Genomic DNA, 13,069 nt, shown 5'->3' on the forward strand with positions numbered 1-13,069 from the left:
TGTTAAAGGTGTATATAAAACAATCTCTTTTCTAGTTAAGAGCAAGTTAGACAACAGTACTTTACTTATTTCATGATTAAACACATTTAAAATCCAGGAGAGTGTGACTAAATGTAAAGGCATTTTAGAGTAAGCCCTCCCTGACACTGCAGTTCCTACTGATAGTCCTGTCAGAATCTAGGGACAAAAAAAAAGGCTTTCCACATATACAGACTAACAGCAATACTGAATACTTTGATTTTGTAAAGTGGTAGGCACTGATGAAAAATTATTCCTCCCACTTACATTTAGATTAAAAACAAAGTACAATATATAATTATTCACAACAAATGAGTTTAACTTTGAATTTCAGAAACTTAAGGCCAACTTTTAAATTTTAAAATAGCTTGTAGGGACAAATTTAAGAGATAGACACAGTTAAGATTTAAAAAGATCAAATCCTTTGAGTGACACTTTAATCCCAGATCAAACAAGGCCTGCCAGTCCAAGGGCAAAAATTGGTTTTATTATATACATCACAGAAGGTGCCTGATTATTTTCATTTGTTTTTCCTGAGGAAGATTGTACATTAGAAGATAGATATTCTTCTTAAAGCTAACTTTACCATACTCAGACTGAATCAGCATTTCTAACAATGCCAGTATTTCTTATTCACATTTTTAAATGCCCTTTGCCCCCAAGGCTAGAGTCAGTCCACATAATTTTTTTTCCTCTCCACTATAATGAAAGAATGCATTCACAGTTGCATAGGAAAATATTTCTGTTCACAGTAGTGTTATTTATTTATATGCTAGCTTGTTCCATGGAGTTTTATGGCAGTTTGGTATTGAGTGCATTGCAGGCGTGTAACTGGGACCTTGGGTGAAGTGACAGTCTGGGCTGCAGACATCAGACAGATGGGTGTGAGTGTGTTGAGTGGTGGCAGAACAACAACTGGAACAGCCAGCATGCACCCACCCCTCTCCCCTTTCTCCTGGAGCTCTGCAGGGGGTGACAACGGGGCTGTCAAAATCAAGGCACTGCTCACAGGCTGGAGGGAGGCACACCCCTGCTGCATTGTCAGTGAAACGAAGCTGTCACTTCAGGAGTTGACTCGAAGGCAGTAAGCTCCTTTAGAAAATAAAAGCTTAACTTTCACTTGTCGTTCAGGAAGAGTGATTTCTCCATATTCTAGCTGTCAGTGGGGTGTGATGTCAGGAAAGCAGGATGGGCTTCTTCTTTTCCCTGCATGGTTATGGGACAGCTGTGGAGGGATGTCTGTGAACAGGTAAATATGTGCACAGTTGTGACTCAGAAGTTTATCTTCAGCACAATTTCCTTGTGTTCCTGGTGCTGTGTGTTCCAGTGTCCCATTCAGGCTTATTTCCCACCCAATCAAAACTGACCTTTGTCATTTCCCAGTTCTGAAGTCCCCCTCTTAACTACATAGGGCTCATAAACCTGTTGAGAAAATTACTAATGAATATTTACATTCGTGGTTATATTAATGCTGTAAGAGAACTTAGAGGCTCTTGAGCTCCACCATAGTCTCATTTCATAGGTAAGGTGAATTGGTATGTACATGACCAACTAATTACATGGGGGGGGCAATGAGTTATTGTATTATAATTATTTTAATATACAACAATTAAACAATAACTTGTTGAAATTGAAAGATGGCAGGTAGTGAGATAGAGTCATCATCAGGGAAGGTTGCTGGAATGGTTACCCAGAGACCTCCCTCCATTTTCTTTAATTAATTTATGGTAATAGAGAGTCTCCTCAGTTTCCAGAATTTCCACATGCAAGTGTATCGAACAGTTGACCAAATTCAGAGCTTTTGGCTTACACCTACCGAAATTACAGAAGACTCTAGCAGAAAGCTGAATGTCAATGTATTAATTAATAAAGAGAATCATAACTGTCACCTAGACTAGAAGGCATCATTGATCTTTTAGAGAGTATAAGTGAAAGTAATAATAGTAATTAATTAAAATTATTAAGAAAACATTATGTGCCAGACACTGATTGATGTGATTTACAAAAGTTGTCATCTAATCTCAACAATTCTGTAAGGTAGATACTATCATTCTCTTTGTTTTAGAAACAAGGAAGCTGAAGAGCAGAGGCGTCAAGAAACTTGACCTTGGCCATACAGCTAATAAATGGCACATCTGGGTTGTGAACCCAGATAACCTGGTTTTACCCACTCTTTAACAGTGTGCCTCAGTAGATGGTTGGGAATCACAGAAGCAGAACAAATGTTTAGATACCTGATTTATCTCTTTAGTGAGTGGTGTAAGGAACCAACCAATCTCAGTTGGTTCTCGACCAGGAAAGATTTTGCCCCCAGGGAACATGTGACAATATCTGGAGACATTTTACATTGTCACAGCTGAAACAGAGGGTTGCTAGTTGCATCTAGTAGGAATGCTGTTAAATATCCTACAATGCATAGAATATCCCCAACTGCAAAGAATCAGCCAGTTTAAAATGTCAGTAGTCTCTGGGCTGAGTAACCCTGGTGCAAAGCAGTGAGAGCTGCATCCATTTCCACAGTGCAGGCTTGTGTCCCATCAGGGCGCACATGAGGAGTTCTTGGGCCAGTGTACTCTGTTATTTGCACAGTGCTTAAATGTGCAGTTCAAATTTGCCTTTCTGGGAGGGGCCCATACCTTTATGATCTCGTTGAAGCTTAATTACCTCCCAAAGACCCCATCTCCAAATATAATCACATTGAATGTTAGGGCTCCAACATATGAATTTTGGGGGGACAAAGACATTCAGTCCACAACACAAACTTTTTGTCAAATTTACAAAGTATTTCATAGTTTTGATGCTACTGTAAATAATGTTGCTTTTTCAATTTTAATTTCTGATAGTTTCTTTCAATATATAGAAATACAGTTGATTTCAATAATTAATCTTATATCTTACAAGCTCTTTAAACTCATTTTTAGTCCTAATAGCTTTTTAAAGAAATAGATTCCTTGGGGTTTTCTAAAGATAATCGTGCCATCTGAGGGCAATTCTGCTTCCTCTTTTCCAGTCCGGATGCCTTTAATTTCCTTTTCATGCATGGCTGCAGTGGCTTGAACCACTGGTACCACAGAATGAGTAGAAGTGGTAGACGTGCCCATCCTTGTCTTGTTCCTGATCTTAGGAGGGAAACATCTGACCTTTCACCATTAGGTACAGAGTTGACTGTAGGATTCGTATAGATGCCCCTTTTGATTGAGAAACCTCTGCTTTTAATTTGCCTGCTTTTTGTCATGAATGGGTGTTGGATTCTGACAAGTATTTTGTGTGTGTGTCTGTGAGTGTGTTTAATATATCTAGAATTCTCCTCCTAAAGAATAAATTGACTCCCTTGCTTAAAGCCCATTAAAACCTTCCCATCACCTTTAAAATAAAGCCCCCCTTTCATACCATAGCACTCATCTCTCACCACTTCTCAAAGCACACTCTAGGCTGCGCCGCCACCAAACTGCTTAGAGTTCTGTGAATGAACCAACGCTATTCAGGCCTCTGTAAATTGTCTCAGCTTCCTTTTGTCTGGAATATTGTCCTCCTCACCACCTAACTGTTCAACATGTCCCACACACACAGTCATTCAAGTGAACTTTAACCTGTAAAACTCAACTGCACGTAACTTTCTTTGTGATCACTCCTTCAGTGTTACATCTGTGTTCATGCCCCACTATTGACACTGCTGCCCTGCTGGTCAGTATTTGCTTATATTTCTGTCTTTCTCTTCAAAAGATAGTGAACTGCTGAAAAAGTAGACCATGTTCAGCAAAATGAATAATAGAAAGTAGGCCCTCAATATAAGTGAAATAACATCTATGAAACTGAAGACTGAGAAGGGTGACAAAATATCTTTATAGAAATTGAAGACATCACTATTGTTGTATTATATTCTGTTGTAAACATGTATTCTTTTCTAACAGTGACTAATGCAATGTAAATATTTATAAGAATTCATATTAAATGATAGTGTAATTACTATCATCATATCTCTGCTGATGCATTAATACCTAAAGCCAATATTAAAATCTGGTCCTATGCTGTCCATCGGGGCCACAGCAAGGATACTTTGCATAATATTTATTAGTATTAATTCAGTTAATGATTATGAAAACCTTATAGGCAGGTCCTGTTATTATCGCCATTTCGCAAATGAGAAAATAGAAGCACAGAGAAATTAGACCACAGAGCTGGAAATAGCAAACCTTGTCTTTCAAACTGGACAGTTCAGCTCTAAGATCTCTTCTTTTCATTTCTAGGGTACATTTAATTTAAAAACCTTTACAAAGCACAAAATAAAGGTACTGTGCCCATTTCGCTTCTTTAGTTATACTAACAGAGTATAGTTATATCTGATTGTGCTGTGTGCAAAAAGCAAACATGGCTTCCAGATACCCTGTAGTGGAATTATAAGTATATTTGGAAATACAAGGAACACAGAAATTCTCACTGGTAACTAGCAACTCATAAGCTATAGTCTTTAGAACACTGGCTTAAAAATTTAAACTTCCTTGCATTCAGTATTTTAGGAAAAACTGTCGAATGGAAGTGAATTAGAAATAATTCTGTGTGACACAGTGGGTTCCATGTGCTCATACTGCAGTTGCAATGACATGGCTGAATCTTTGTGCATTGTGTGTACAAAATGTTCTGTGAAACTTGAAAGCTCATATAGATTTCACTTAGGAATAACAGAATACTTAAGAAAGAGGTAAATATAAAAAATATGAGCTTAAAATTGCCTCCCCAAATTGCATATCCTTAATATCTTCTCTGTTACTAATTTAGTATAGCTTTGAAGAAAATACTCATTTAAAAGATAGTATGATGCAGATCACCTTCAAATGAAATAGAACTTTGTTTTTTTCTATTTCTGATGCTTGTGACTGTTCTTGCTTTGCCACTTGCTCTACAGCATCAGTCAATGAAGATGTTCCTTGTTAAGCCAGAGCTAGAAAAAATAATAAAGTACATAATACATTTTTAAAAATTGACTTTTTGATTTGTGTATTTTTCTGTTTCAAAGTGATTAATTCTCAATGTAATCAATTTATCTCATTAGATAAAATAAAACCATTGTGTGCCCCTCCATCCCTCTGAAAGTTATTTTCAAGTCTAATACTAAAACTATCAAAATCAGCTACAAATCCTGAATTCACCTAATGAATTGCATGATTTAAGCCAGAGTTCTATTTTTTCTCATAAGCCAAAATCACTTTTTCTCTCTCAGTAGGATAAAAACAACAACAACAAAGAATGCTAAGGATCACTTCAAAGGCATTCACTAACCTGGGATATTTCACTCATGTGACCTGTACATGCTGCCATTTGCCCCTCCAGACTGCAAGTTCTTGTTGGTTCATGTTGACCCCATCCAGCTTTGTATCATGGTTTGATGTGCCAATGTATTTCTCTGCATCAGTTTGATATTGCAGCCATGCTCAATTCTGGTTGCCTTCTTTTAAAACACAATTATTCTTAAATTGTGGCAAAAAAAATCCATGTGATAATTTGTCACCTAAATGTATAAAATTTTGCTCAAGATTATGCTAAGTTGCTCTCCAAAAAGATTTCAAAGTGCATGTTTTCACTCAGAGTATAGAAATACATTGAGACTTCAGTATGCTAATGCACATTATTAATCTCTAAAGGACAGACATAAGAGAAAGATTTTTTCCATATTTATGTGACCATTGAACCATTTTGCCGTGGGATACCTATTAATATGTTCGATAGGACACTATGGTTTCCAGGACACAGCTTGAAAACCATTAAAACTTAGTAAGAAATGAAAAAATCCTGAGAGAGTCTCAATACTGTCAATATTTTGTACAACACTCTTCCATCTGGAATAGACTAGAAAATTTCAAAATATTTGTGAACTAAGAAAAAGCATAACGTGCAGAACTCCATTTTGTATTAAAAAGATTAAATCATATGTCATCAGAAATTTCTGGAAGTTGTACAAAGAGGTGACTGGTGAATTAAGTTTTTTGTTAACACCAGTATCAAATTTGAGTTTACTGTATAAAATTTTATGAAGTACTTAGTTTTAAATATATATATTTAAGGGTATAAGCTATATAATTATATTTTGTCTTCAAAAGCTGAAGATATGATTTGTTTTATATTATTTAAGAAAAAAGTAATTTCAAAATTATTTGAGAAGGTAAAGAAGAAGTAGGCCAAAAAAAAAACAAAAAAAAAAACTTTAAATATTGTTGGTAAAACAAAATTCTTGCCTTGGAACTTCACTCTTTTAAAAAAAAAAAAAATTGTTATTGTTGAGGTGTTACAGATATGCCTCATTTTGGAGCTACACTTTTATCTGTGTGGTGGATTGATTTAATTCTAAGTTCCTCCCACTACAAAACCCCTACCTCCTGGCTAAAATATACTCCTTAGAGCATTGTTCGTATTATAAGAAGCAAGGCAGTCTCTATGCTCAACACCCAAATATTCCTGTGAGCTGAGTCTAGAGCTGTGATCTCTGAGCAGTGAGCGGGCTGAAGTGTTGACCTGAGAGCAAACACGGTTTCCACGCCGAGAACAAGGCAGAGCAAGGCGAGGAAGTCCCCTGAGACTCCCACTGAGCCAGGCTCCGCCAGGAAAGGAAAAGCCAGCAGTGTCCTCTGGCTATCAATAACGGCAAAGTCAAACTGTCTTGGAGGAAAGCGTCTCCAATGTCAACTCCAGGGGTTTGCACAAATTAAGAACAAATAACTGTGAGCTCGAAACAAAAAAAGAATTAGACACACAAGAAAAGTTAGACAACTTTTTTTTACTTTTGGTTTTTCTCTATGGTTATTTTAGCAGAGATGCTTCTTTTAAAAAAAATTTATTGTTGACATTATTACAGATGCCCCCCATTTCCCTTCCCTTTACTCATCTCCACCCAGTCCTCTCACCCCCTCCCTCTGGCCACCACACTGTCATCTGTGTCTATGGGCTATGCGTGTGTTCTTTGGCTAATATTTTCACCTTCTTTCATCCTGTCTCCTCCCCCATGCTTCTTAACATCAAAATCCTTTCTCTCTTCTGCACACAAATTTTCCAGCCATGTAACTGATTTCTAGCCTCTGCCTGGCTGATGAAACCTTTCCATAAGCCTACTTCAATGTTCTTCCTTCCCTCTGGCAGCCAGTGGAGCCAATAACCAAGTGACTTTAAAAGCCATTAAATGCAGATGGCGGAATATCCTTCTCAAATTTCCTGCCAAGTGACCATGTAGGGAGGAATGAAGAGTCTTCACTATACTGCTCAGCAGGAATCCTACATGGCCACAGGAATGTGACTGATAGGTGTGCCGCCCTCTTCCCTTGGGAGTGAGTCTTCTTTTGGGTCATTCCCTCCATATTTACTATTATCAGACCTTAACAATCCATGTCTGGACCTGATGGAGACCCTTGAAAATTATAAAGAAATCTAAATGTTTGGATGGATGGGAGTTTGAATTGTCCCCCTTCAGGATAGTGTGAATATGTTCTAATGAGAAAGGAAGAGCATGCACGGGTTGTGTTGGATAAATCTATGGCAAAGATTGCTAGCTGTTCACTAAAATCTTTTCTCCATTTTCTTGAGCATATAGCTGCAACCAGCATCCCTGACCATGTGGCCATGTGACTATACCTATGGAGTGTGAACAGAAGTTATGTGTACCACTAGCTGGCCTGGCCTATAGTAACCTCCCACATGCAGTTGTCAAAGATCTTTTCTCCTTCTAACCGACTTAAATAGAGACAAATCCCAGGGTGTGTTTTAAAACCATTTGTTGAAATGGCAGAGCTGCCTTAGCCAATTTTGCTCAGTGGTTAGAGCGTCAGCCCGAAGACTGAAGGGTCTCAAGTTTGATTCTGGCCAAGGGCACCTGCCTCAGTTGCATGCTTAATCCCTACCCTGGTAGGGATGTGTGCAGGAGGCAACCAATCGGTGTGTCTCTCTCACATCGATGTTTTTCTCTCTCTCTTTTTCCCTTCTACTCTTTCTGAAAAGCGATGGAAAAAATATCCCCAAATAAGGATTAAAAAATAAAATAAAATGGCAGAGCCTCTAGCATGAAGTAGAGCCAACCATGGATTGGGAACCTCTGCCCTGACACAGGACTATGACAAAATAAAGAAGTATAGGGTTTCCCCCACTCCTTTTAGCTACCAAAGTTTGAGTGCTATTAATTAAAGCTGCTTAGCTTTCCCTAGTGAATACAAGCCGCTTACCTAACCTTATATGCACTAATGGTCTAGTGTAATTCAAGGATCAAGGATGTTTGGCCTATATACACCAGTTTACAGTATCAATTCCTTACATTTGTATATGACTCTTATGATTTCATAAATTCTATTTTATGTCATTTCTACTATAATCCCTGAATTCATATAGGTATGAATTCATATTTATATTTTCATATGTGTTCATTATAAAAATATTTAAACAACGCAGAAATCTAAGAGTGAAACCTACCTGGAGAGATAGCACATTAGCAACTAGTTACATTTTATGTGATATGCTTAACTGCAAAGTTAAGAAAATGAAGCCAAATGCATGTAATTAATTGTAACATGTAATTAATTATAACATACTTAATAATATATTTCTTATGTCAATATTAATTTTCCATTCAACCTATTGAATAGATGCTTAATATTCTATTGTAGAGATTTACTTGAATTTATTTAACCAATCCATTAATGAAGGACATATGATTTTTTCCTACAACAAATGTAGTTATAAACATTCATGCATACATTTTTATACACTCGTCTATTGTTTCTCCAGTCTATGGTAAGTTTAAAATTGAGATTCCTATTGCCAAATTGCCCTGCAGAAAGGCATTAATTAGAAGACTTATTACTATCTGGTCTATTTCTTTATTCCTTTCCTAATACTAGGAATTACCTATTATTTTACTATTCATCAAGTGATAGAAGATTATATTACTTATTTCTTGCTTTGCACTTTTATTATTAATAATGTTGAACATCATTTATTTTTTACAGGCAATTTATCTGTGCAATTTTAAAAATTAATTTCCTAATTATTCCCAAATTTCCTCAGCTTTTTTCTTTTCTTATTATTTCACTTATTTTTCTGATTTGTTTTTTATATTTTATATTTATTAAAATCTCTGATTTTCACATACTGCTAATGACATCGTTGACTTATAGAAAACAAGAAAGGCTTGAAGTGGTTACTTGATGGTTCCAAGGTCCAAATGGCAAAATTGTAACTAGATGCTAGGTCCTCTGTTGCCAGTTTTGGGGTTTTGTTTAAAATTCACCTTCATAGTTGCCTTTCTTGAAATGAGGCAATTAGAAATCCAAATAAGGGATGCAAGAGTAGTTGTACTTTGAGGATGCATTCCTCATAAAATATTTTTAGAGCTCTTACTAGAGTAGACTGTTTACTGCCCCATAGAAAACTTATATTTCTTACTTTCTCCTAAAGACTTTGTGCTAATATAATTCTTGGAACATGATGAATTCTCTGTAAATATTTGTGAATGAATGAATAAATGTGCTGTATCCTATAGTTAAAGAGATAAAAGACCCAGTTTCTTCATTCAAATTACTTCCAATCTTTTGGAAGTGACAACTGAAAGATAAACAAAATAAGATAAAATGAGATAAGTATTATGATAGAAACAGGCATAGAATTAATCTGATATCTAAGTAAAAGTTAGAAATAATTGCCAATGACTCCCAAATCCCTTTACTCAAATATATTAGCTAGGAATACATTACCTTATGCTGTGACATTTTTCTTTAGTGAGAAGTAATGAAGTAATGAGAAGCACACTGGCTTTGCAGTCAGATATACCTGGGTTGTAGGTCCAGCTTTTCTAGTTTCTGTCTGAATAATCCTGAATGAGGTAGCTTCTGTGAACCTGAACTTCTTTACCTGTTAATAACATTGACAATGTCTGTACCCTAGGCCCTTAGACGGTCTAAAGGGCAATAGACACAAAGTGTTTAGCTCTTAAAAGGTGTTCTGGAGTCATAGTTCCTTTCTATGCTCCTCAGATAATTATCTTAAATGTATCCCATACTAAGATTACCTGTCATTGTATGCCCATGATTATGGCTTTTAAAACAACTCTTAATGGTTTATTATCTTAATTTGAGCTTCCTTATTAATAGAACTTTGGACAGTCAGCAGTATCTTACCATGAGACTGTACACCTGTCTTACACAGAACAATTTAGAAATAGAAATTATATTGAGCTTAAATTCTTCAAAAATATATGTGGCTCTTGGCTTTTAAGTTCCCAAGATCGTAAAAAGAACTAAATAATAATATAAAATATTAAAATGCTATTTAATAGAAGTTATGCAAATGCTGAAGAGATAGCTTTCAATAAAGATTACATGGTGTAACATTGCCTGTTCTTAAATAATAATCTGGGTATTAGAGACATAGTAATGATCTGGATTGCAATGCAGTGTAAGTAACTACCGACAATTCATTGAAGCTTATTTCTGCTGAAATCTGATGTACTTTCTGCTATGAGAGTGTGACAAAGACAACCCTTGAAGGCCAATGTTCACATTTCCCAAGATGTGATTATTCCAAGTTCACAAGGAATTGGCCCTCCCTCCCCCACATTGCTACTGGATAGTAACTGAGATCTCTTCTTATTTCCATTACTTTTCCAGGAAATTTAGAACTACTTTGATTTATGTTATCAATTACTTATGGTCCATATTGCCATACTAAAAAGAGGAATTTCAACAATTTTACTTTTAGAAAATATATTGAGTGGTCCAGCAATCACTGAATAGTTTACTAATTTAGTGGTAGAATAAATAAAAATGACTTTTTAAAAATGACCTACAATTCTTTATCTTAAACTGAACTGGTCTTATCAAATATTCTATATTCAATATTTTGTTAATCTTTAGAAGCCTTTTCAGATTATTTGATTATTTACTAAAAAAAAGTTGTTATGGATTTCTTTCTTTACTATGGTGTGATTATGTTACAATGGAACCTAGAGCTGAAGAAATATTTCAACAATTGTGTTTACAAATACGAAAATACAACAGGTCATCTTTTCATACCTTTCAAATATTTTTCTTCATGACAACAGCCTCAATGCCTCAGATTTGTGCAGAATATGCTGCTATTTATGAAGCAAGAGAAGATTATGAAACTTTCCCTCAAAATGGGAAAGAAATGTTTTTATAATTGCTTTATTTGAAGACAGCAAAATGCAATCCTCTAAAGCTATAAAATGAAAACAACTAAATTACCGAGGCAAATGACAAGCTTTCCTCTATAATTCTGGTGAAGAGAAAGTATCAGAAATAGAAGCTGAATAACTATTTCATTTTCTTCCACTATTACCAATAAACATGGTACAAAGGGATACAAATAAGCGATAAATCATAATGCAATCAAACAGAGCAGCCCAGAGACCATTTATCCACATATGTAAAATTTCCCCCTTATTAGAATAAAAACCCTTTCCAATTTTCTCTGTAATATAAAAATGATCTTTTCCTTGTCTTCTATTTGTCTTTCATACATCTAGCTGTAATTCCCTATTTTATGAATGAAAAGGTTAGATAAGTAAGGAAAAGTGCCACATCTCAATACATAGCAATTGTCATGTCTTGGGTACTTCCAAGAGGAGCTGGAAAAATGCAACTTCTGAAAACTTCACAATAAAAACTACTGAAAATCAAACACAAAGACAAATAGAACAAAAATTAAGAAGAGACCCTCAGTGACATCTAGGACAATATCAAGCCGTCTATCATATATACAGTTTGATCCCAGAAAAAGTGAGAAGAGAGTCAAAAAAATATTTGTAAAAATAATGAACAGCTGAAAAATTTCTAAATATTATTAAAACTATGCATTCACAGATCCAAGGAATACAATAAACATCATGACAAATAAACAACAAAACTCACACAAAAACATTTTGTAATCAAATTTTTGAAAAATTCTTTATCCCTTTATCTTTTAGTGATAAAATATATTAAAACATCAAAGCAAAGAGTACATTACATATAGAAACATAAAGAAAATAATGACCATAGGCTTCACGTCTCATGTTAAATGTTTGGGAAATTGTGTTCAAAATTGTGTTTAGTTTTCCTTCTCAATGTCCTTAACCCAAGCTTTCCTTGAAATTGTCCTTAGCTACAAGTGTTAACTGATACTTCTAGGTGAAGCCCTATCTCCAAAGGTATATAACCATTTGACTTTATCAGATTACTAAAATAAAATTTAGTATTGAGTTTCCAATTTTACGTTTTCCAATAAAGCACATTTTATTTAAAGTCTATTTTAACTATTTTTTAAAAAATATATCTTTATTGATTTCAGAGAGAGGAAGGGAGAGGGGGAGAGAGAGATAGAAACATCAATAATGGGAGAGAGTCATTGATTGGCTGCCTCCTGAATGCCTCCTGCTGAGGATCGAGCCCATAACCCGGGCGTGTGCCCTGACTGATCCAGTACCCCTTGGATCATAGGCCCATGCTCAACAGCTGAACCACGTCGGCCAGGCTATTTTAACTATGTGATTGTTCTGGTTTACAATCTTCCATTATCCATAATTTTATAGCATATAAAACAAAGGGTACCAAAGTAGAGAGTAATTCATTTTGCTACTACTGAAGATTTAATGCATTTATATACTTTTGTCCAAACTGATAATGAGAAGTAGAATAACTATTGAGACTAAATTCCTAATAAACAAGAGATCTGGTAACTTTCTGTCCAAGTTGAATTTAAACATTTTTTTGCAGTCCGTAACAAATAGTTGCATTTTATTAGGATTCATGAAAACCTTGATTGCCAAACTCACACTTGTATGATATTTAATCTGTAAATAATATTTTACTGTTTTATAATTAGAAAAAAGTAACAAGTTCAATGACACAATTCAGGTGTAATAAAATATTTTATTTAAAAATGCTTTCATTTAAAAAAAAAAGGTACATTTTCCCCCCAAAGTTAGTTTTTCCTCAACTTCCACTGCTTCTAAATATGTTTAAGATGAAATTTTATACTCAGACCTTTCAGACCTTCACGAAGAGTCATCTTTGAGGTGCAC

The sequence above is a fragment of the Miniopterus schreibersii genome, assembly GCF_964146895.1.
Source record: "Miniopterus schreibersii genome assembly, chromosome: 1".
Classification (NCBI taxonomy): domain Eukaryota; kingdom Metazoa; phylum Chordata; class Mammalia; order Chiroptera; family Miniopteridae; genus Miniopterus; species Miniopterus schreibersii.